This window comes from Typopeltis vanoorti, chromosome 15 (assembly GCF_054136105.1).
Source record: "Typopeltis vanoorti isolate ZY-2024b chromosome 15, IOZ_Tvanoo_1.0, whole genome shotgun sequence".
Lineage (NCBI taxonomy): Eukaryota > Metazoa > Arthropoda > Arachnida > Uropygi > Thelyphonidae > Typopeltis > Typopeltis vanoorti.
In genome coordinates, this window is record NC_143563.1 from 99,050,718 (window position 1) to 99,078,110 (window position 27,393).

General features: G+C 34.7%; 1 protein-coding gene across 15 annotated transcripts in view; it reads left to right on the plus strand.

Moving 5' to 3' along the window:
* The window catches only part of LOC150099022 (uncharacterized), a 589,139-nt gene that overhangs the window by 532,654 nt on the left and 29,092 nt on the right, over window positions 1-27,393 (plus strand). The gene's annotated exons all lie outside the window — the stretch shown is intronic.

Below are 27,393 nucleotides of genomic sequence, written 5' to 3' on the forward strand. Positions count from 1 at the left end.
TTATATTCCCACGCTTTCTCGACTATTTGTCGTAAAGTGAAGATCTGATCCTGACAGCCTCTATTTGGCCTGAATCCAGCTTGTTCTTCACCAAGCTTTCCTTCCACAATTCTTCTCAACCGTTTCTCAAGTATACTTGCATACATCTTGCCAGGAACACTCAGTAAGGAAATACCTCTGTAATTCTCACATTCAGTTTTATTTCCCTTTTTATATATGGGTACTATGAGAGCTCTACTCCAATTACCAGAAATTCGTCCCTCTGTCCAGGCTTTATGAACTATGCAGTGCAGCCACTGTAAGACTTTCATAACACCATACTACAGCATTTCTGGTCGAATATCATCTACTCCTGCTGCCTTTCCACATTTCAAGCCTTTGATGGCTTTTTCTACTTCAAGTATGGATATGTATTCCTGACTGCATGCCTGGTCAGTGTTTTTTATCACTGTGCTGTCATCACTGCTTGTTTCATTTAACAGTTTTTCAAAGTATTTACTCTATACGTCAAGGATATCTTTTTCTCCCATTTTCATGTCACCTTTATCATCTCTAACTCCTTTTACAGCACTCTTTCCTCCATTCCTAAGCTTCTTCAACAACCTCCAGAATATTTTTCCACCTTCTTGATATTTATTTTCTATATTCTTGCCAAAGTCCTCCCATGACTTTTGTTTAGCTAGTTTTACACACTGTTTAGCTTTCTTACGTTTGTTTCTGTATTCTGTAAGAGTAAAAGCTGACTTATTTGCCAGGAACTTTTGATATGCTTTCTTCTTTTCCTTCACTGCCTCTTTAACTTCCTGTGTCCACCAGGGAGGTTCTGATTTTTTTATCCTTGCACACAACCTCACCACATGCCTCTCTGGCAGAATCAATCAATGTTTTCTTCAGAGTTTGCCACTGAATCTCCAAGGTTTGATTCCTGTTCTCACACTCTTTCATTTTCTTTTCAATAATCTTTCTGTATTTTAGTCTACAGTTCACATCTGAGAGCTGCTCAACTTTTATTCGCTTTAAAACTTTCTTACATGTTATTTTTTTCAATATGAAATTCAATTTTATCCTGCTCAAGACTAAATAGTGATCACTTCCAATTTCAAACCCTCTGCACACTCTGGTGTCCTGCACCAGGGAGAAAACATCACTATCAACAATAACATAGTCAATGAGACTTTTCTTATTCCTAGCCTCTTCTCTCCATGTGAATTTGTGCACATTTTTATGTTGGAACATGGTGTTAGTAATAACCAGTCCATGTCCTGAGCAGAAATCCAACAGATATTTGCCATTATTATTAGCTTTGCTCTTTTCTCCAAATTTTCCCAAAATATTTTTGTATATCTCACAATCATTTCCTACTCTGCTATTTAGATCCCCAACAAGGACCAACTTTTCCTTTTTCATTGTGTCAGTTGCTTTTTCTAAAGTGTCAAAAAATTCTTCCACTTCTACCTTTAGTAGAACCTTCTGTAGGTCCATAGGCACAAATAAGTCTCATTGTCCAGTTCCCCATTCTCATATTTGCCCACATCACTCTACTTGAGACTGACTGCCATTCAAGAAGATTAGCCTCGTATTTTGTGTTGAATACTATGGCTACTCCTTCTTTTCCTTGATTGTCATTGCCTGAATATAACATTTTGTATTTATTGCTCAGAAAGATCTCACCAGTTTTGGTCTTTTTTGTTTCAGTCACACCTATTATGTCGATCTGGTACTTATCTAATTCCTCAGCTAGCTCCATTTCTTTGCCATTCAGGCTTCTTACATTGATAGTACCGATCTTTAACTCTGGTGATGTTGAGTTGGGGTTTGTTTTCAGATTTGTTCCAGTAGCTGACTTTTCGCTGTTCGCCCTGGTTCCCTGGCGAAAACAACGGGGCCTTGTTTAACCGGGCGATGTCTCAGCCGGCATTAAATTTTGTCATGTTGTACCATCATTTTGTATATTGGTTTAACCAATAAGAATACAATTTGGTCGGCTAAATCCCAAATTGCCAGCCCATCCTCGTTTGTTCAGTATCAAAGTAGATACCCAACAGGGTGCACCACGAGAAGGTGAGGATTGGACATTAGGTCAGAAGCCCTGGTCGGTTTTCTGCATTCCTTTAAAGGCTATGTGGAGGTCTCCTCTCAGTTATACAGCTTTGACCCTTAAGCACCCCGGAATGATTGTCAGACATACAAAAATATTTTGAGAAAATTTGGAGAAAAGAGCAAAACTAATAATAATTGCAAATACCTGTTGGATTTCTGCTCAGGACATGGACTGGTTATTACTAACACAATGTTCAAACATAAAAATGTGCATAAATTCACATGGAGAAAAGATGCAAGGAATATGAAAAGTCTCATTGACTGTTATTGTTGATAGGGGTGTTTTCTCTCTGGTGCAGGACACTATAGTGTACAGAGGAGTTGAAATTGGAAGTGATCACCATTTAGTCTTGAGCAGAATAAAATTGAATTTCATGTTGAAAATAAGAACATGTAAGCAAGTTTTAAAGTGAATAAAAGTTTAACACTTCTCAGATGTGAACTATAGACTAAAATACAAAAACATTATTCAAGAAAAAATGTAAGAGTTTGAAAAACAGGAACCAAACCTTGGAGATTCGGTGGCAAGCCTTGAAGAAAACCCTGATTGATTCAGCCAGAGAGGAATGTGGTGAGGTTGTCAGCAAGGAAACAAAAATTAGAACTCCATGGTGGACACAGGAAGTTGAAGAGGCAGTGAAAGAAAAGAAGAAAGCATGTTAAAATTTCCTGACAAATAAGTCATCTTGTACTCCTAGAGAATACAGAGACAAATGTAAGAAAGCTAAACACTGTGTAAAACTAGCTAAACAAAAATCATGGGAAAACTTTGGTAAGAACATAGAAAATAAATATCAAGAAGGTGGCAAGATATTCTGGTGGTTGTTAAAAAAAGCTCAGAAATGAATTAGAGATGATAAAGGTGACATGAAAACAGGAGAAAAAGATGTCCTTGATGTATGGATTAATTACTTCGAAAAATTACTAGATAAAACTAGTAGTGACAGCACAGTGGTAAAAAACCCTCAACAGACATGCAATCAAGTATGGAGGCATGAAAGTCTTGTAGTAGTTGCACTGCAAACTTCAGAAGGCCTGGACAGAGGGACAAATTTCAGATGATCGGAGTAGAGCTCTCATAGTATCCATATATAAAAAGGGAAATAAAACTGAGTGTGAGAATTGCAGAGGTATTTCTCTACTGAGTGTTGCTGCTAAGATTTATGCCAGTATACTTGAAAAACAGTTGAGAAGGATTGTGGAAGGGAAGCTTGGTGAAGAACAAGCTGGATTTAGACTAAATAGAGACTGGCAGGATCAGATTTTCACTTTACAACAAATAGTTAAGAAATCATGGGAATATGACAAAGATCTGTATTTAAGTTTTGTAGATCTGGAAATGCATATGGCAGTGTGACAAGAGAAAAGCTATTCAAAACGCTACTGTTGTTAAAGAGTTAATCTCCTATCTGCAATTGTCCTCCACATTATTCTATTACTTGTAAACACTCCAATATTGTCATATCTTACATTCAGTTCTGACTGATTCAATCCACCTAGGCCTTGGTCTTTCTCTGCATCTCTTTCCTGCCATCTTGGCATCACACACATCCTTTCTAATATCTTGATTTTTAATATGATTCTGGAATTGATGCTCAGTTCATTCATTCCCCTAATTTTTCTCAGAACCCTCATATCTGTGGTCTCTAGTCTTTGATCAAGTGCTTTATTTCTAACCCAACTCTCAGATTTATATCTTTAAACTGGTTTGAACACAGTCTTGTGTACTGCTAGTTTGGATTTTTGGCTAATTTCTCTCTTATTCCATATAAATTTATTCAGCTGGCTACCCCCCATACCAGCTTTGCTTATTCTGTTGTCTATTTCTTTGCATGGAGAGTGGTTTGTGAGTAGAATGCATTGCTTCAGTGTGTTGTGAATGTAGACACATTGAATCAGTTTAAGGCACAGTTGGATGAACATTGTGTGCAACAGTGTGAATCTCTCACAATGAATTTTTGACTCCATGTAGGTCAGATGATGATGATGATGATAATAATAATTTCCAGATTTAACCTGCTGTCTTCCCTGAAAACTCTGCTTAACCACACTACCGACCAGGTCGTATATATACGCCCACATTACCATGGATGCGAAGTGCATATTAAAATTGTAATACCATTGATATTACATTGAAATTTATGATGGATACGAAGCTTTTGAGGATGCGTATTTGATCTTTAATGGCCGGTAAGGTGGTTAAATAGCTGAAATACTTTACTTGTTCTATAGGATTTCCATTCAGAATGTAGCTGAAGTTTTTTATGTTCCTGCCTATTTTCATAGTATTGGTCTTTTGATTGCTGATTTTCATGCTAAATTTGTTACAGTTGTTATTCAATTTAGTTAGAGAATCCTGGAGACTTGCACTAGACATGTTTAGGAGTACATCATCTGAATAAAGCAAAGAGCTAAGTTTGGCATCTCCAATTCTAATATCAGGCCTAATGCCAAAATCTTTCGTAATGTGATCCATATAGATGATGAATAAGAGTGGAGATAATATGTATCCTTCCCTTACCCCTGATTGTACATCAAACCATCTTCCTGTTCTAATTTCCTTCAGTTCTAACTGCTAACTGACAACTTAAATGTAGATTATGGATTGCTCTGTATAATGTTCCATTCTCCCCCGTATAATTGTAATTCTCATTCCATTAAACATAATTATGAGCTCAAACGAGCAACTAAGCCTTAATACATGTTTGTTAATTCTGCATGGAGCAAGTATCATGCAAAGCTAAACTATATGATAAGTGAAAACTGTTCATCCAGGAAACTTCACTGGCTACCCTTCTGAAAAATGTGCAGAGATACAAGAATTATATCTACCTGTGGGTGAAACCTTACACAGGTAGATATAATTCACCTTACAATCACCTTGCATCCCTCTAAACATACAGATTATAATAATGTTATCTATTCCCTATAGCCAGAACCTTAAAGAAATATAGTCTCTGAACCTTTCAAATCTCACTTGAAACTGGCAACCCTTACTTGCTCTCTCTAAAGATACACACTATCTCCTCTATGTTCAAGTTGTTTACAAGGTTCCTTTTTCTTGCAACTTGTCATATTATGAAAAAACTAGGAGATCTGTCAATATGTGTCTTGAGGAACACAAGAAATACATCTGCTGCCATGATTCTTCTTTTCAGCCATTTTCTGTCCACTGCTGGACGAAGGCCTCCTCCAGTTCTTTCCACCTTTCTCTGTTCTTGGCAATGGTTGACCAATTTTTGCCAACAAAATTTGACAGTTCATCACTCCACCTTCTTTTAGGCCATTCTCGGCCTTGTTTCCCTTCTTTTGGAATCCAGTTTGTTGGTATGGTGGTCCATTGCTCATCTTCTCTTCTGGATAGATGTCTGGCCCATTTCCATTTTAGTCGCTTATGGTGAAGAATGATGTCAGTGATGTGAGTCTGGCTTCTTATCCAGGTGTTTTGCTTCTTATCTTTTAATGTGATGCCTAGCATGAACCTCTTCATTTTTCTTTCAGTTGTTGTTAGTTTATTTGCCAGTGCTGTTGTTAGTGACCAAGTTTCACAACCTTATATGATGACTGGAAGCATACACTGGTTAAATGTCTTTGTTTTTAAACAGAGTTGGACATCATTATTTTGAAAAATGCTTTTCAATTTTCTGAATGCACCCCAGGCAAGTTGAACTCTCCTATTTATTTCCTTTTGGTGTCTACAGTTTAGATCAATGAGATGACCTAATTATGTATATGAAGAGACTCTTTCCAAGAAATTGTTTTCTATTATTATGTTTTTTGGTGTTACAAAATGGTTAATCATGATTTAGTTTTTCTCAGTTTATTTTTAGACCGACTTTTCTGCTTTCATGATATTGGTCTTTTAATATAATGATAGAAGACCTATCTCTGGATAGGTCTTCTGGAGTGTTTGCAAAAATTATATCATCTGCATATCTTAGGTGTGTTAAGTTTCTGTTATTAATTTTTATACCAAGGTTTGTCCAATTTATATTATTATATATTTCTTGAAGGACTGCTGTAAAGATTTTGGGTGATAGAGAGTCTCCTTGTCGGACACCTTTTTCAATTGATATTTTATTGCTACTTGTGTGAAGTTGGATTGTTGCTGTTGCAGTGTGGTATATTTCCTGGAGGAGATCCATATATATTCTCCAGGAACTCCCTGATTCTGGAGTGCTTTAATTATTGCATTAGTTTTGATGGAATCAAATGCTTTTTTTATAATCACTGAATTCTAAACAGAGAGGTAATTGGTTTTCTTCTGCTTTTTCTATTATTTGTTTTACTGCATGAATATGATCAATTGTGTAAAGACTTGACAAAATCCTGCTTGTTCTACTGGTTGATTTGAGGGGGTTAACCTGTTTGTTATTACTTTTGTGAGAATTTTGTACAGATTGGAGAGAATACTATTTGGTCTATAGTTCTTTACTTCTTCTTTATCCCCTTTTTTAAAATAACAGTATCAGAGTAGCATTTTTCCAGTTTCTGGTATCTTCCTCTCTTTTAGGCATAGATTTAGTAAGTTTGTGACATGGTGAATTATATTGTTTCCTACCCATTTAATTAATTCTCTGTGAATTAGGTCTTCACCAGGACATTTTTCATTTGTTTTAATACTTTTTTATTTCATCTGAAGTGAATGGGGGGGGGAGATGAATTTTATATGCGATGGAGAAGAGTTATTTATATTTGATTTATCTATTGAAGGATCACCATAGAGTTCTTTATAAAATTCTTCTAGCCTGCTTAGGATTTGTTCTTGGTTCCTTATTATAGTTCCATTCTTATCTTTTATTGCAGTTATTTGACTTTTGCCAACTGATAAATGTTTTCTCAGTATTTTCATATTTTTATTGTTTTTAGTTGCTTCTTTTTTTTTTTAGTGTTATAAGATCTTATTTCATTTCTCATCTTTTTCCTTATTGTTTTGCATAGTCCTGCATATTCTATTTTAGAAATTAAGTTTTTGTCTTGTTTCATATTTCATCTCTTTTTTAGTAGTTGTATAGTTTCCTTTGAAAGTTTATGGCTTTTTTGTTGTTTATTGCTTTTGAATTTGTTGGCTGCTGAGATTATTACTTCCCTTAGGTTTCTGCTTATTTTATTTATGTCTTCTACTTCAAATATATTTATTAAGTAGTTTTTGATCAAGTTTTTCTTCATAATCCTTCTTGTTTTCAATAGGTTTTAAGTCAAAACGTCTTGATTTTTTGTTGTTTAGCCATTTTATTCTTTCCAATTTGGGGTTTATTTTTATTTTGCCTCTTACCAGTCGGTGGTCACTTCCTGTTTTTACTTGATTGATACTGAGGTATCTTGAACTATTTCTTTATTATTACTCAGTATATAATCTATTTCATTTTTTATTTCTCTATTTAGACTTCTCCATGTCCATTTTCTTTTGAGGGCTTTCTTAAAAAATGTATTCAAAATGTAAAGCTTGTTACTGATAGAGAATTCTGTAAGAGCCATTCCTGAGTTGCTGCTTATACCATACACATATGGTCCTATTGTGTCTATTTGGTGAATGGGATGACCTACTTTGGTGTTAAAATCGCCCACAATTATGGTCAGTTAATCTAGCTAACCATGCCTTGGATACCTTTCATAAAACTAAATGGAAAATGCTATGCTTCACTACAGCTTATACAACCTTGGAAGGTTTTAGAATCAGCAGCAGATTTAAAAAACCAACCTAATATACTTGGACAAACCCTGATAACTCTATAAGAAATCGAATAGATTTTGTAATGATAAATAATAGATACCAAAATATATAATCTACATCAAAACATATTTAGGTGCTAATATAGGTTTAGACCATAACCGTGTTTTGTGTTACTTTAAAGATTAAACTAAAAAACATTTCTAAAAACAATCATATTGAAAGACTTGACTTGACAGCGCTGAATATACCTGACAACATAAACAGTGTTTAATTCAGAAATTAGGAAAAAATTAGATCATGCAGGATATAAAACAGAAGACAATATGCTTAACAACAACACAGAGGAAATTGTTAAAATAAGAAAATCCATCTTTGTCACTATCCCCAAAATTTCAAGAACTTTTGAATTGAGAATATAGACCAATAAGTTTAGCAAGCCATGTTACAAAATTACTACTGAGAATAATCCTAGAAAGAATAAAAGGCACTTTGTCAATAGAAATAGAAGACATTCAATCAGGTTTTCAAAAAGACAAAGGTACAACAGAAGGAATTTTCAATTTGAAAACCTGCGAAAGAAGCCTTGATAACCAGAAAAGCATACATCTTTTCTGGTTATTACACTAAAGCATTTGCTTCAATAGATCATAAGAAATTAATACATATCCTACAGAATAATGGGTTAAAAAGAAAAGCTCTATGTATAATTCCAAATACATACCGGAATCAGATGACCTCAATAAGATACAAAAATGCATATTCTGACAGCTTTGACTTCAAAAAAGGAGTAAGACAAGGATGTGTCTTATCACTCTTACTGTATAATATATACAGTGAACAAGTTTTTAAAGATATTGCAGAATTGAAGGGTGTAAAAGTTGCAGATAGGAACTTTAACAACTTCAGTTATGCAGATGACATGGTCCTTATTGCTGAATCTGAAGATGATCTTCAAAACTTAGTCAAGAAATTTACAACAGAAGCTTAGCATGGAATTAATTATTAACCTGAAGAAAACAAAGTGCATATTATATCAAAAGAACCAATAAATAAGAAACTAAATATAGATTTTAGAAGTATCAATGGAAAAGAAGTCGAACTGGCAGAAGAATTGAAGTACCATATTCACATAATTAGTGTTACCAAAACAAAGAAGACAAAAATCGGTGAGATTCCTCTAAATGTAAACTCATGGTGATGTATTCAGGCAATAACAATCAGGAGGGGGGGGGGGGTGGCTACTATATTCAGCACCTAACACAAGGATAATCTTGAATGGCAACTAATATCAAATAGTGATGTGGGCAACATCAGAAATGGGAAATTGTAAAATGAGATGTTTTGTGTCTATGGCATTATAAAATATTGTACTAAGAAATAAGTGGAGGAATTTTTTTTAGTCATTAAGAGGAAGCAACTGACATAATGAAAAAGGAAAAATTAGTCTCTGGAGATCTGAACAACAGTGTAGGAAATTAATACATAACATATAGGAATGTTTGTATAAAAGACATGGAATAGTTACCACTATCAGCATGTTCCAGCATAAAGATGTACAAAAATTCCAGTGGAGAGAAGACATAAGAAATAAGAAAATAAATCTCATTGACTATGTTATTTTTGAAAGAAATATTTTTGTGCTGATACAAGAAGCAGGATTATATCAAATGTTTGATATAGGAAGTGATCACCACTTAGTTTTGATCAGGATGAAATTTAATATCATCAAATACCCGATATGTACCCTTAGGTGGTGTACAGGATATTATGATAGTACTACATGAAAAAGTTACACCATTACTGATTTCTGATTAACAGTTGTCTTCCAAATTAATCTTTTAAGCTCCAACACAATGAGATCATATATTTCTGTTTTCTAAGGCCCTTCTTATATCTTGATCTTTTTTTATTTTTATTTTTTTTTTTTTCTGCCAACCTGGAAAATAACACTTGTTTTGCTATCTTTCCTCTCCGATTCTGTTTAAGTGACAATACCATATGAGATTAGCTCTGCTAACACATTTCTGAATGCTGAAAATATCCTCATTTTTAATACAATAATGCCATTTGTTCATTCCACTAATCTTTCTCAGAACTATCTTATCTGTGGTCTCCAGTCTTTGATTAAATGTTTTATTTCTAATACAACTCTCAGATCCATAAGTTAAAATTAATTTGAACAGTCTTGTATACAACTATTTTAGTATTTTGACCAATTTCTCTCTTACGTCATATAAATTTATTCAGTCGACTTCTTGCCATACCATTTTTACTAATTCTGTTGTCTATTTCCACATTTAATTTGCCTTCTTCACTAAAAATTGTGCCTAAATAGCTGATGGTTTTACTTGTTCTGTAGTTCTCCATTTAGGTTTCAGTTTATGTTTTCAGTGTTTCTGTTTATTTTTATTGTGATTTTCATACCAGATTTATTACAACAGTTATTCAGTTTGGTCAGAGAATCTTGCTGACTTCTACTGGATTTATTCAGATGTATAACATCATCTGCATAAAGTAAAGAGTTAAGATTAATATTGCTGATTTTGATAGATTTAATACCACTTTCCTTCATAATGTGATCCATATAGATAATGAATAATAGTGGAAATAATGTACATCCTTCAATAGAAATATTCCGGTTTTGTGATCACGTTTATTAGAGAACTGTTTTTAAAAAACTAAACAAGTACTAAAAATAACCCGACAAGTTTCAGGGGTAAAGTTCTCTTTACCCAAACATCTTCAGGGGTAAAGAGAACTAACAGTTTAAAGCACAAACTATAAGAAATTACGAAAAAAACAGTTCATTTGTTGGTATTATGAACATCAAAAAAGTTCGTTAAAAAAAAACCGAATAACAGATCTATACAACCGTTAATGCGTGTTAGTTGGAGACGATGCTATTTGTTGTCACGTTCTGTGGTTCATGCTCACTCTGTCCGAGGTCTGAAGTGGGTAAATTTTTAATAAACAATGACCAAACTTGATTTAAAATCAAATCTTGATTTTTGTTGCATTGCATAGGAATTTTAATCATATTTGCTGCCTGTGAATTTTCTTGTGAAACAATTCTGTTTCAGAGTATATCACAACTGGTAGAAGCTGCGAGATATGTTAAGCCAAATTTATGTTATCTCGTCTTTTGCACGTCTTTTTGATGTTTGCTCATGCGGATTCCCTCCTGTCTCCCTGTCTGGCCCACGTAGCAGATGCCACAGGAACAATGAATATTATAAAACCCTGGTTTTTTCATTAGGTGATGTGGGAGGATGAAGAGATCAAGTGGCAGGAAAGTCACTTTTATATTGCACTTGTAGAGTAATTTGGCTAATTTATCTGTTACATGCTTGATATAAGGAAGGGTAAACTGCTTTCTTGAAGGCTTGTTTATTTAAGTTTTTTGTAAGTGCTGTATTGAGAATTTTCTTAATTATCTTAGTTGTGTAACCATTCAGTTGTAGGATTTGTGTTAAATATTGTATTTCTTCTTTTCTTCTGTACTGGGGATGTTGTCTGCTTTATCCCTTAAGGTTTTTATTAGGCCTATTTTTTGTTTGGGGTGGTGATGTGAGGTAGCATGAAGAAATCTTCCTGTGTTTGTTGGTTTTATATAGATGGAGAATGATAACCTGTTTTTCTTTTTTTTTCATTTATTTCTACAAGGATGTCTAGGAAAGGAAGTTTTTTATTTTCTTCTAGTTCCAGAGTGAATTTTATGTTTGGATATAAGTTATTAAGATAGTCTTTAAATGTAGTCAGTTTCTAGTGCTGTTCCTGGCCATATGATGAAGATATCGTCCACATAGCAGCCATATTTTTGGTTTTATGTGTCAGTTTTGTAAAGCATTATTTTCAAAATTTTCCATGTAGAGGTTTGCTAGAGCTGGTGAGAGAGGTGAACCCATTGCTATTCCTTCTTTTTGTTCCCAGAGTTTGTCTTTGTAAAGGAAGAACGTATTTTTTATGCAATGTTTGTGAGCTGTACAATGTCCGGTGGAAAGAGATTCTCCAGGATGTTTACTGTTTCGTTTTTTGGAAGGGTGAACTCTGCTAAACTTGCTACTATGTCTGAAGAATCTATATATATATATATATATCTTTTACTTTTTCTATGAAGTCTGTGCTGTTCTTAATGAATGATGTTGTTTTTCCTATATGTGGTACAATCAAGTTTGTAAGGTGTTTTGCCAGATTTCAGGTTGGAGAGTCCCGTCTGTCCACTATCAGTCTTAGTGGTATATCTTTTTTATGAATTTTAGGAACTCCATATATTCTAGGCACTAGTGGGTGTTTTGATTGTAAATTCGTTTTTAGTTCCTCAAACCAGTTTAGTATATTCTTGATAAGTTCATTAGTTTTGTTGTGAGTTCGCCAAGTGGGGTCTCTGTCTAATGCTGTGTAGGTATTGGAATCTTCACGGTGGCTTTTCATTTTGTTGTTATAATCTTCTGAGTTCAAAATAACTGTTGCATTGCCTTTGTCTGCTTTTATTATGACTATATTTTTATCTGATTTGAGTTTATTAAGGGCTGCAACTTCTGTTTTTTGGTGATAATTTGCAATTTAATAGTAGTGCTGTACTTTGAATACAGATCAGGTCTGTTATATCTCCTGATACATTTCTTATTCCTTTTTCAATTTTGGCTGTGATATCGACGGAAGGTACTCTCCACCTCAAATCTGGCAAAACACCTTACAAACTTGATTTTACCACATATAGGAAAAACAACATCGTTCATTAAGAACAGCACAAACTTCATAAAACAAATGAACTTGTTTTTTCATAATTTCTTATAGTTTGTGCTTTAAACTGCTAGTTCTCTTTATTCCTGAGGATGTTAGTCTTATGACTAACGAAACTTGTCGGGTTATTTTTAGTACTTGTTTAGTTTTTTAAAAACAGTTCTCTAATAAACATGTGGTCACAAAACTGGAATATTTCTTATTGAACTTCTTAATCACAGGAACCTAAGCATGAATGTGCACTTTTGTTGCACACCTGATTTAACATCAAACCACCTTCTTGTACCTACTTCAATTCTGTTGATTTACATCTTAAATGGAGACTATGTGTTGCTTCATATAATGTCCCATTTACACAGTATAACTGTAGTGTTTTCTAGAGATTTCTTCTTGGTGCCTTGTCATATTCCTTTTTCCAGATCTCCAAAACTTAAAATAGAAATCTGATTCTGACAACCTCTATTTGGCCTGAATCCAGCTTGTTCTTCACCAAGCTTCCTGTATATCTTCTATGTGTAGATATACTCATAGATCTTACCAGGAACACTCAGTAGGGAAAAAAACTTCTGTAATTCTCACATTTGGTTTTATTTTTCTTTTTATAGATGGGTTCTCCAGTCATGTGGAATTTAATTCTTTGATCAGACCTTCTGAATTATGCAGTGTTACCACCATAAAACATTTATACCTCCATATTTGAACATATCTGGTCAAATTTCATCTACTCCAGCTGGCTTTCCACATTTCATTTTGATGGATTTTTTTACTTCAAGTATAGATATATATTCCTGACAGCATTCCTTTTGAAGTTTTTTAACACCATGCTGACACTTCTTGTTTTATTTGGCAATCTGTCAAATTAATTACTTCAGCCATCTAGATTATCTTTATTCTTAGTTTTTTCATATTGCCATAATCATCTTGGATTCCCTTTACAGTACTCTTTCTTCCAGAACATTTTGCCACCCTCCTGATATTTCTTTTCCATATTCTACCAAAGTCTTCCCATGATTTTTATTTAGATACTTTCACACAGTGCTTCACTTTCTTACATTTTTATCTGCATTCTCTAAGAGCACAAGCTGGCTTAGTTGCCAGGAACTTTCGATATGCTTTCTTCTATTCCTTGACTGTCACTTTAACTTCCTGTGTCCATCAAGAGTTCTAAGTTTTCTCTTCTTACAGACAACCTCACCGGATGCGTCTCTGGCTGAATCAATGTTTTCTTCAGGGTTTGCCACTGAATCTCCAAGGTTTGGTTCTTGTTTTTCAAACTCTTTCATTTTTTCTTGAATAATGTTTGTATATTTGAGTCTACAGTTCACCTCTGAAATCTGCTTGGCTTTGATTTCTTTTAAAACATTCTTACATACTCGTCTTTTCAATATGAAATTCAATTTTATTCTGCTCAAAACTAAATAGTGATCATTTCCTATTTCAAATCCTCTGTATCCTCCTATGTCCTGAACCAGTGGGAAAATATTGCTATAACATAGTTAATGAGACTTTTTTTTTTTTTTTATTATTTCTTGCATCTTCTCTCTATGTGAATATTTGTGCACATTTTTTATGTTGGAACATAGTATTAGTAACAACTAGTCCATGTCCTGAACAGAAGTCCAGCAGGCACTCACCATTATTATTGTTAGATTTGCTCTTTTCTTCAGATTTTCCCAAAACCTTTCTATATGTCTGGTAATCATTTCCTACTCTATTTTGATCTCCAACAAAGACCAACTTTTCCTTTTTCATTGTGTTAGCTGCCTTCTCTGATGCCACAAAAATTCCTTCATTTATTCTTTAGTAGAACCTTTTGTGGTACTATAAGCACAAATAGTCTCATTGTCCATTTCCCCCATTCTGATATTTGCTCGCATTACTCTACGTGATAATGCCTGCCATTAGTTGAATACTATAGCTACACCTTCTTTTTTCTGTAGTATTTAACACTAAATAACTGAGAGGAAACCTCCACATAGCCTTTAAAGGAATGCAGAGATCCGACCAGGGCTTCTGACCTAATGTCCAATCCTCACCTTCTCGTGGTGCGCCCTGTTGGGTATCTACTTGGATACTGAACGAACGAGAATGGGCTGGAAATTTGGGATTTAGCCGACCAAATTGTATTCTTATTGGTTAAACCAAAATAAAAAATGATGGTACAACATGACAAAATTTCATGCCGGCTGGGACGTCACCCGGTTAAACAAGGCCCCTGTTGTTTTTGCCAGGGAACCAGGGCGAACAGCGAAAAGTCAGCTACTGGAACAAATCTGAAATCAAACCCCAACACAACATCACCAGAGTTAAAGATCGGTACTATCAACGTAAGAAGCCTGAATGGCAAAGAAATGGAGCTAGCTGAAGAATTAGATAAGTACCAGATCGACATAATAGGGGTGACTGAAACAAAAAAGACAAAAACTGGTGAGATCTTTCTGAGCAATAAATACAAAATGTTATATTCAGGCAATGACAATCAAGGAAAAGAAGGAGTAGCCATAGTATTCAACACAAAATACGAGGCTAATCTTCTTGAATGGCAGTCAGTCTCAAGTAAAGTGATGTGGGCAAATATGAGAATGGGGAACTGGACAATGAGACTTATTTGTGCCTATGGTCCCACAGAAGGTTCTACTAAGGTAGAAGTGGAGGAATTTTTTGAGGCTTTAGAAAAAGCAGCTGACACAATGATAAAGGAAAAGTTGGTCCTTGTTGGGGATCTAAATAGCAGAGTAGGAAATGATTGTGAGATATACAAAAATATTTTGGGAAAATTTGGAGAAAAGAGCAAAGCTAATAATAATGGCAAATATCTGTTGGATTTCTGCTCACGACATGGACTGGTTATTACTAACACCATGTTCCAACATAAAAATGTGCACAAATTCACATGGAGAGAAGAGGCAAGGAATAAGAAAAGTCTTATCACTATCAACAATTGTTATTGTTGGTGATGTTTTCTCCCTGGTGCAGGACACCAGAGTGTACAGAGGATTTGAAATTGGAAGTGATTCCAAAGTCCTGATATTGAAGTCATCTCTGGATCTTCTTCAGTGTTTCCACATTCATGTTGAAAACCAGGTGACCAAATCTGAGCACATTATCTCAGTGTGGTCTGACCAGTGCTCTATACAGTGGTACAGCCACCTCCCTATTCCTACTTGTTACAGTACTTCTTATCATAGCAGCACTGATATGCAGTCTACTGTCAACTATCATTCCTAAATCTTGAATCTCATCCACTTCCTGCAGTACAGCATTGTCATTATAGTACTTAGCCTTATATCTCTGCACTACAAAATGCAACACCTTGCATGGCTATTAATGTTAAAACTTCAGCTCCATTCCTTTGTCCAAGTTAAAAAGGCTATTCAGATCTTCTCAAAGGGAATTGACATCAGCAATGCTACTTATAATTCTTCCCAAATTTGCATCAGCAAACAACTGAAGAATTGCTCAGTCCGCATGACATATCATTTATGTCATGCGGACAATAGTAGTCAATAGTAGTGACTCAAGAACATACCCCTGGGACATGACACTGGTTACCCTACTCTTTGAGACACTGTTTTATCATACACAATTTGCTGGTCTCATTCAGAGAGCTAATCACCAACCCATATAACTAATATATGAGAATATCCATTCCCATTCTCTGCAGCTTGTACACCAACTTATCATGTGTTAATCTATCAAACGTTTTACAAAGTCCAAGAATATCACTGTATATAATTCTCCCTTATCGAACACACTCATTACATTATCATAAAATGCAAGTAAATTGCTAAAACAAGATCTACTCTATACAAATCTGTGCTGACCATCATAAAGAATACTATGTCCATCAACCCAATCTTATATTCTATTCCATTCCTGATCAATCTCTCCAACACCTTGACTACAACATGCTTGTGAAGTGATACTATTTTGGTTTCTTTCTACTCCTTAGGAACCTTACCCGCTGCAAGAATTTCATTAAATAACCAGGTCAAGGCCATAGCCAACTGTTCTGCACATTCCTTAAGAATATATGGTTTTATGTCATCCATCCCACAGCCTTATTAAAATCTAACCTAATCAACACCTGATAACACCTCTCATTCTTTCACTTCCAATTCTCCTAATGCATGCCTTCCCTTTCTATATATTGTGTAGCATCATTTACACCAGTATGATATACACTGATAATGTGCTTATTCAATAATTCCACTACATTCTTCGCAACAGTCGCTCTACTGCCATGACTATCTACCATTGTCATCCTGCCATAATTATTCTTCCTCTTGCTTGTCGTATAGCAGAAGAAAATTTTGGTATGAAAAATCAGCTTTCATACTGCTGATTTTAAAATAACAGACTATGAATGAAGAACTTATAGAATAATTTTAACATTTCTGCTATTTGGACAGTTTTTAGTGAAGATGATAATTAAATATGGAAATAAACAACAGAATAAGCAAATAAGTTTTGGCTGAGAGACTACTGAATAAATTTATATAGAATAAGAGAGAAGTTAGTCAAAACATTAAACTGGCCATATACAAGACAGTATTTAAACCAATTTTATCCTATAAATCTGATGACTGTATTAGGAATGGTATAGTTGATCCTTAGGATGAGATTTCAAAAAAAATGAACAGGTGGCATCAATTGTAGCATCATATTAAAAATGAGCACGAAATAAAAAAAAAATTAGAAAAAATTTAAGAATATGTAAGCAGAGCTCAACTCTGCTGGTACAGTCATTTAAACAGATTTGGAAAGCTGAGTTCAAAAAAAGGGGAGGGGGGGGTGGAAATGCATCTGAAGCCAGAATGGGAGATAAAAGAGAAAGACAAAAATTTAGGGGGATTGCAGTTAGAAGTGCCTTAAAAGATGGAAATGCAAGACTGGACAATATTTGAATCTTGACAGATTACAGAGTAATTTGGAGGAAAATAGTTTATAAGAAGTTAGTAATAAACTTTTCTTTAGTACTATCATTGTATCCTGTACATTTCTTGAGGTTTACATATCAGCAATTTGATGATGAGCTCTTGTGCAATTTATTCTCCTAAATCTGGGTTTTGGTCACATAACTTCCCTCCTTCCTGCTGCCATGGCTTCAAGATATCTTCCCAGTTTATTATAATTGCACAGTTTATAATTCCATAGTATGCTGACTTACTCAATCACATGTTCTCATGTGATTTGTCATCTTACCATCACAACTCTTATCACTCTCACCAATCTGAAGACTAACAGTCACCTCATTTATACACAGATTCTCTTGCTGTTACATGATGCAATATATGCAATATTAATGCACTGTGAGTCCCTTTCATTATGTTCTGTTAAGTTAGTTTTTCATTAGTTACTACATAAATTTTTTTCTTTCCTTCATCTTGGTTGATTTCTTCTTCCTTAGTCTTTATCCCTATAGCTGAAATCATTAAAAACAATAAAACCAATCTTCTTCCTTGATATCCATAAGGTTTATCTGTCTATGCAGTTCATAGTCCATTTCAAATCTTTGTCATGACACCCAGTTAGGTATTCTAAAGGCCTCAGATGAATTTCCTGTATTACTCCTACCACTACCATCATTTTAGATCTCTGCTCTTGAATTGGTTCCCATATGTTATAGGCATAAGATAGAGGTAACTGTACCTCTTGTCTTATAGTTAATGTTCACCATAGCACTTATTTGCTATAGCATGCTTCTAAAATGGTCCTGAGAAAATCCCTGTAGGTGTAATGCTGTTCTAAAGAAAATTCTTTTTAACAAACTATCCAATATAACAAAGTATTTCTGTGATAAGTTTTCCATATTAAGTCAGCTGTATGTGCATGTGAAAGTATCTCATACATGCTGAATGGGATTTGAGTGAAGATATTATTATTGTTAGCAAATATTGTTGATCGACAGTCATTGATACTCTCTGATCCATATTTGAACTTTTTTTTTTTTTTTTGGCATAATGATTAATAGTTGTGTTGGCAGCAATGTGGATATTCATTGCAATACATTGTTATCATCAAAGGCTATCATTAAAATATCTTTTGCAAACTTGACCTATTGACAACTTTGCTTGCTAAATCCAAACTCATATTTGGACTGGGCATGGGTCTCCAACATCTATCTTTATCATTATTGATAAAGATTGGATATTCTGAAATCTGTGCATCTGGCATGTTGTGTAGGTATTTGCATGAGATATCAGCAATCCCATCATTCATCGTTATCTTTCAGCAGAATTATTTTTCCATTTGTGCACTTTTCCTTGTTATGTTCTGGCGTGGCAAGGTACACTTTTCACTGATATACCTGCCAAATATGAATTGAAACATGCAGCATTATTCATTATAGAGATTTGCTTGCTGTACAAATCTACATGCCATCTTCTTCTCTTTCCCCCCCCCCCTCCTCTTTTAATTACTTCTAACCCATGAATGTAATGCTAACAGATTTTCAGAATTAAAAAAGGCATTAACTTCTTCATTAAAGGGAAAAAAAATTTGAAAAACATTTTTTGAAGATTTATTTAGATATCAAATTATCATATGAATTACATTGTTGTCAAAAGTTTTTATCTTTTATAAGTTAATGGGAACTCACTACATAATATCAAGAAACAACTGGCGGTAGTTATTTCATTTTAGAATTTATATGACTTACATGTTATTATAAAAATTAATGCTCGACTAGCCACTCAGCAGATTCTTTTCATATAAGTTAAAGCATGTCATTATCATCATCATCATCAAATTCCTGCTATGTACCCTCAAGGGGTGTACAGGATATGACAGTACTACATGAAAAAATTACATCATTACTAACTTCCTATCTACAATTTTCCTCCAAATCAGTCTGTTACTTGTCAAGACTCCAACATTATCAGATCTTATATTTCTATCGTCTAAGGCACTTTGTACCGTATCAATCCACGTATATCTTGGTCTTCCTCTGGGTCGTTTTCCTGCCAACCTGGCAGAGAACACTTGTTTTGCTAATCTTTCCTCTCCCATTCTATTTAAGTGACCATACCACCTGAGATTGGCTCTGCTAATGCATTCCTGGATGCTGACAATGTCAAGTTCTTTCCTAATATCCTCATTTTTAATATGATATTGCCATTGATGCCATCTGTTCATGCCTCTAATCTTTCTCAGGACTCTCATATCTGCGGTCTTTAGTCTTTAGTCAAGTGTTTTACTTCTGACCCAGCTCTCAGATCAATAAGTTAAAACTGGTTTGAACACTGTCTTGTATACAGCAAATTTAGTGTTCCGACTAATTTCTCTCTTATTCCATATGAATTTATTCAATTGACTTCCCACCATACCAGCTTTGCTGATTCTGTTGTCTATTTCTATATTTAATTTACCATCTTCAGTAAAAATTGTGCCTAAGTAGCTGAAATGTTTTACTTGTTCCACAGGTTCTCCATTCACAACACAGTTGACATTTTCAATGATTCTGCCTATTTTCATTGTCTTTGTCTTTTTAATGCTGACTTTCATACCATATCTATTACAACAGCTATTCAATTTAGTCAGAGAATCTTGCAGACTTGTAGCGGATTTATTTAGAAGTATAACATCATCCGCATAAAGCAAAGAGCTGACATTAATATCTCCAATTTTGATATCATGTTTAATACCACTTTCCTTCATAATGTGATCCATATAGATAATGAATAAGAGAGGGGATAATGTACATCCTTGTCTCACACCAGATTTAACATTAAACCATCTTCCTGTACTTCCTTCAATTCTAACTGCTGACTTACAACTCAAATAAAGACTAAGTATTGCTTGATATAATGCCCCATTGACACATTATAACTGCAGCGTATTGAATAGCTTCTCTCTTGGCACCTTGTCATATGCCTTTTCCAAATCGACAAAACTTAAATACAGATCTTTGTTATATTCCCATGATTTCTCTACTATTTGTCGTAAAGTGAAGATCTGATCCTGACAGCCTCTATTTGGCCTGAATCCAGCTTGTTCTTTACCAAGCTTTTCTTCCACAATTCTTCTCAACCGTTTCTCAAGTATACTGGCATAGATCTTGCCAGGAACACTGTTTCTAGAGCGTCAAAAAATTCTTCCACTTCTACCTTAGTAGAACCTTCTGTGGGACCATAGGCACTAATAAGTCTCATTGTCTAGTTCCCCATTCTCATATTTGCCCACATTACTCTACTTGAGACTGACTGCCATTCAAGAAGATTAGCCTCGTATTTTGTGTTGAATACTATGGCTACTCCTTCTTTTCCTTGATTGTCATTGCCTGAATATAATGTTTTGTATTTATTGCTCAGAAAGATCTCACCAGTTTTGGTTTTTTTTTTTTCATCACGCCTATTATGTCGATCTGGTACTTATCTAATTCCTCAGCTAGCTCCATTTCTTTGCCATTCAGGCTTCTTACGTTGATAGTACCGATCTTTAACTCTGGTGATGTTGAGTTGGGGTTTGTTTTCAGATTTGTTCCAGTAGCTGACTTTTCGCTGTTCGCCCTGGTTCCCTGGCGAAAACAACGGGGGCCTTGTTTAACCGGGCGACGCCCCAGCCAGCATGAAATTTTGTCATGTTGTACCGTCATTTTTTATTTTGGTTTAACCAATAAGAATACAGTTTGGTCGGCTAAATCCCAGATTGCCAGCCCATCCTCGTTCGTTCAGTATCAAAGTAGATACCCAACAGGGTGCACCACGAGAAGGTGAGGATTGGACATTAGGTCAGAAGCCCTGGTCGGTTCTCTGCATTCCTTTAAAGGCTATGTGGAGGTCTCCTCTCAGTTATACAGCTTTGACCCTTAAGCACCCCTGTTAAAGCATGTTGATGGTAAAATTAGTAGAGTAGTGAGAGTGGTGGTGTTTCACCACCACTCCCTCACTTATTGAAGGTCAGAAGTGGCTGATGCTATATTTTTTTTTTCTTAAAAGCAGAGGCTCCTGCTTTTTACTCTTTTTACTGCATGCATTACGAATGAATATTCTGGGAATATGAAAAATATATTATGGAGACACAGAATCTATGTAGCTTCGCCTCAGTTAGGTACATTAGTTCAGAAATTATCAAAAAAAAAGATATTTTTGATCATTTCTGTTTCAGAATTTCCTTATCCCATATTCTGTTGCTTTTATTTGTTGTGTTTATTGCTTATCAGATTCTGAAAATCACTCTAATCTCTTTTATTTTTTATTCCCAATGATTGATTTTTTGTAGTCGAGCTATACTAGTAGTCAGACTTTCTTCCCTTATAATTTTAATGTTCACAACTTGCAGCTGGCTTCCCTTTTTCATTTCTACTGAGCAGTGAAATTTATACTGACCGGGAAATTATATTCTAATTTAATCCTTTATTCAAAGTGTAAGGAAAGTTTGCATGTACAGTATCATCATGACCAGACAGACCCCTTGCATATAGAAGCTGATGACTTCACATCATTGTCTTAGTATTTCATAATGCAGAGGACACCTCCTTTTGGAAGTATATAATGCTATACATTAAGGGAGGTCATTACCTGGACTAGTTTCAACTTTTATAGATGTCTCAGCAGTGGGAGCCAGACCCAGGAAGATGCAATGGCTGAGTTAATGCAGAAGTCATATATTTCTGATATACAAGTAGTAAGAAGGCATATCACTTTATTATTAAAATATTCTAGATCAGAGATAGTTGTAGAAAATTTTTCACTTGGTTACAAAGTAATTATATCTGCCAAAAATTATATTATTATTTAATCCTTTATCTAATTTTAATATAAGGTGACACACCTTTTTACTATTTGTATGTGAGATATATGCATCTGGCATGTAGTTAGAATCTTCCTGGGTCTGGTTCCCATCTATGAGATCTCAGTAAACATCAAATTCAGTCTGAGTAGTGATTCCCTCTTATGCATAGCATTATGTACTTCCAAAAGAACGTGTATCCTTTCCTTCATGCGAACATAATGATCAGAATACATCTTAGAAATGATGGAAACAACTGCTGTGTTAGAGTAAAACTTCAGTTTAATATAAACCAAAATAATCACTCGATATTTAGACCTTCACATTAAGGTCATCATCTGGAGTATACACATATATACAAAGAAACAAGCTGCACTGCGATCTACATGGTATGCTCAAGTTACTGGTCAACTGTTAAGACTATTGGCCTGACCTCTGGTGAAAGGGGGGGGGGATAAAACCTTACTATATCAAAGCTAGAGTCATGTTGTTATTATTATCTATTAGTTTACAAAATTAAATTAAGCTAGAGAGCAATATGTTCACACAAAAGAGTTATCAAATAGGTATACATATAAATTAAAACAAACTAGTATGGATGGTGGCTAATAAAAGTTGAAAAATTTCTTAGTGTCCTAAAGTCAGGGTTTGCTGGAAAACTTGAAGAACTAAGTGGGCTGAATGTATGCCATCCCTAATAGACAGCCCTAATTATCACCTAGCGAAGAAATTAGCATCAACACTCATGGAGTTATTAGGTTATTCCCCCTCCTATATAAAGAATATACAACACTTCATAAACAAAATTAAAAACTTAACACTCAGCAAAGATGATTTATTAGTCGTTTTTGATGTTTCTGCCCTTTTCGCAAATGTTCCAATCAGTGACACGATTCTTCTCTTACAGAACAAATTTCCACTTGACATTACGGCTCTCTTTGCCCATATACTACATTCTGGTTACTTCCTGTGGCAAAATAATTTTTACCTACAATCCCCCCCCCCCCAATTGCTAACTTTTATATTTAAGCTTTTGAGCAATGTGCTCTAAATTCCTTTACTTTAAAACCTACAGTTTGGCTTAGATATGACAGTGTTTTCGTTATTTGGCCACACGGCTGCCAAACATTAAACACATTCAATATGATACATTATATTGGATTTATTGGACCATGATTTTGATAAACATATATATATAATTGTCGACAAGTTTCGCCAGCTGAGGTCTGTCTGGCTTGTTCAAGACGAGAAAGATTATGCTGACATTAAATGCTAAAACAATAGTCGTTACTGCATTCTTTTGGTTAAACACATTCCTTAGTCACCTGAACATACAACATGAGTGCATACAATTTACTATTGAAATTGAAAATCAGAACTGCTTCTTTTCTTGAATACACTGGTTACGTCTTCCCTCAGGTGGTCTATCCTTCACTGTTTACCACAAGTCTACACATATCAGTCAATATATACTTGCTAACTCATATCACCACCCTTCACAAAAACTTAGCAAATGCATTACATCCTTAAACAACAGAGTTTTAACAATTTGCTCTAATGAACAAGCTCAAGAATTACAAATTAATTACAAGAATTACAAATTATTACCAATAATTTATAAATAATGGCTATAGCAAAAATACTATTAATAAAGTTCTTCATAAAACTTTATCAAAAAATAATATAGATTACAGTAAAACCATAGCTATCCCATACATTAAAGGGTTATCAGAAAAAAATTAATAGAATTCTACACCATTATAATCTTAATGTCACTTTTAAACCACCTACAAAATTAAAAAGACATACTCAACTCCTCTAAGGATCCTCTCTCCCCATTGTCTCACCCTGGAGGTTATTGTATCTATTGCACTTGTAACTTACCTTATATTGGGGAAACTGGACGTGCAATCCCTGTCCATAAAAAAAGAACACAAATGATACATTACATTTAACAATTTTGATGAAGCAGGCCTCTCAGATCACACCCTTAACACCCTACACCAAATTGATTGGAAAAGTACCTGTTCTTTACATCATACAAAAACCTGGTATGAACGGAAATTTAAAGAAGCCTGTGAAATTTTAATTAACTGCTCTAATCTTAACAATAACAGTGGCATAAAAATCCCAAGAATTTGGATGGCACACATTCAGCCCACTTAGTTCTTCAAGTTTTCCAGCAAACCCTGACTTCAGGACTCGAAGCAATTTTTCAGCTTTTATTGGCCTCCATCCATACTGGTTTGTTTTAATTTATATGTATACCTATTTGAGTAACTGTTTTGTGTGAACATGTCATCAGCCTCTGTATACAAGTAGCCTAGTTGTGAAGAGACAAACTTAGTTTGCTTACACTTGGATAAAGGATTAAATGAGAATATAATTTTTTGGCAAGTATGATTTACTTTTAAACCAAGTGAAAAAAAACTCTACGCTAAGCAATAACTTCACACAAATTGTGCATTTTCTCATCAAAGTATGAAATAATCCTAGGCTTGCTTCCAGCATCTTGATCTTTTTCCTATTTCTCATTCTAAGTATATAGTAGATATCTTCTCAGCACTCCTTTAGATAACTCAGATCATAACTCTGCATATAGTGATGCAAACTGGTCTGACCGCTGTAATTTCTGTTTTTCTCTATGGTCAGATTGCTTTTAGATCTAAATTATTAGAATGAAAGTCTTTATTTTCCATCCCTTCAAAACTTCTGTGCAGTTCTAAGCCTTGATTTTTCAAAAAAGTTTGCCTAGTCATTTTTTATGAAAAAAAAAAAATAGCATCATCTGCATCCTACACTAAACTTGCAAATGCTATTGCTTAATAAATCTGAATCAAACTTCAAGGGGGATACAAAAAAACTTGCTTCTGCACAGTTGGTAGTCATACCTCTCATTGGAAACGTCTGGTTTCAAATCCTGTCTAGGTTGTGAAGAGCTTTATAAAGGACTTCTCAGCTGTAGGTCAGTTATCAGTGTCATGTGGTAGGGTACTTGGGTTTTCATCCCACAAAACAAAACTGACCAGAAGAACACATGCAATTTATAAACATAATATGCTGGCCTCATAGTTTTTTGTTTCAGTTGTAATTCAAAACAACCAATTGTACCTTGCCAAGACTATAGGTATCACTTTTGCCCATTTTGTGGTCTCACCTCATATAACCAATGCCAAAACTTCTTACCCTTATCCCTGATAATTTTTAGCATCAGGTATACCTCAACTGCAATATCTGATTGATTCCACAATTACCTTTGTATCTTTTACTGACTATCTCATTCAAATTCAAGACCTGAGAAACTACATTTGATCATTTTCACTCACCTCAGGGGACAGTGTTGTCTGCATCCCTTATAATAGCTCTGTATTCCTTGATTTTGTACCTCCTTTTTTTTTTCCTTCAAATTAACTTCACAAGCCAGGGGTTAGCAAACATTTTCTGAGAAGGGCTAGATAGCAAATATTGTAGACATTGTAGATAAAGAAATAAAAGAAAGGATTATATAAGATAGCAAACAAAGCTTTTTATGAGGCATAATTATGGGTAATTGGGGTTCAGATTTGGTGTTCCCAATCATCAATTGATTGCAAATGCTCATCAGATAAGGTTGACCTGTAATAAAATTTTACATATTTCATGTTTTAAGTGTTTTTTAATATGGTGAACTGATGACACATGCAGCTAAGAAATCTGTGGCATTCAAGACACTGTCAAGTTTTCTGATTGCAAGCAGCAACATTGAGAGTGTAATATATACAAGTGAATGGGCATGATTGCATCACATTAACACCATGGGCATCAAAACAACAATTTTATGATTCTTGCATGACATTCATTTAAAAACCATCCTTAGCTCATGGGCTGTATAATAATAGGGCCACGGACCAAATCCAGCCCATGAGCCATAGTTTTCCAATACTTGTCATACACTACAAACTGCATATCATTCTTTCTAAATAACCTTCTACTATTGATTCATTTACAATTATGCATTTCTCAATGAGTATCATATCAGGGAAGCAGACCTGCAATCTCTACTCTTACTCTTTTTTCTAGTTATTCTTTCATCTGTTCTCTCATACCATATACTCATCTTTCAAATCATTCATGCCTACAAATACAATCAATTCTTTAAATTTTAACATTACTAACTTCCTTAATCATTGCACCTTGAAAACATAATTTCATCATACTCTGTTTCATCATACTCATTAAACAGAGTATGATGAAACAGAGTATGAGACTTTCTATGATAGGAAATTCTTCCTATCATAGAATTTCCAAACAGTACTTTCTCTTTATCCTCCTTCTTTTGCTCTTTCATACTATGACTTCCTCTTCTTTCTCTTCTCTAAGGTCCACTCTATTAATCCCACTCCCATATTAACTTATTAATATGGGAGTGGGATTAATATGTCAATCAACAAGGACATTATCCAAACACTAGGGTATGCATCTCTTGACTAACTGGTCCCTTGACCTATTGTATTTTCTTTAGTTCTGTTGTAATAGAATGATAGCATGTCCATGCACAAGTTGAAGAAAATATTTTAAAAGATGTTATATTTTTATTTGACTGTATATTGGGAACAAACTTGAGGATTTTGGATGCAATTGTTTTTCCAACAACTACTTATGGATATGAGACTTGGAAGTCAGATAAGAAAAGGATAACTGCTTTTGAGATGTGGTGATACAGAAGGCTGTTGAGGATATCATATACTGGAAGGCATAGAAATGAATTGATATTAGAAAAGATGAGTAGAAATTTGCAGCTCCTTAAGGATATTGACAGAAGAAAGTTGAAATATTTTGGACACACTGAAAGGATCAAAGGAGGACTTCTCAGAACAGTAATAGAAGGTAAAGTTCCTGGAAAAGATAGGAAGGGCCAGACTATCAATAAGATGGACAGGTGTGTGTGTGTGTGTGTGTGTGTGTGTGTGTGTGTGTGTGTGTGTGTGTGTGTGTGTGTGTGTGTGTGGAGTGACTGATCTTCAGTGAATTGAAACCACTAGAAAAGCATACAACAGGACTACATGGCAAGAATTGGTGTCGCACATCACTGAGCATCAGAGTGATCATACGGCATCTGTGGATGTCCAATGAACAGACGAGATGTATATATTTGGAATAAATTT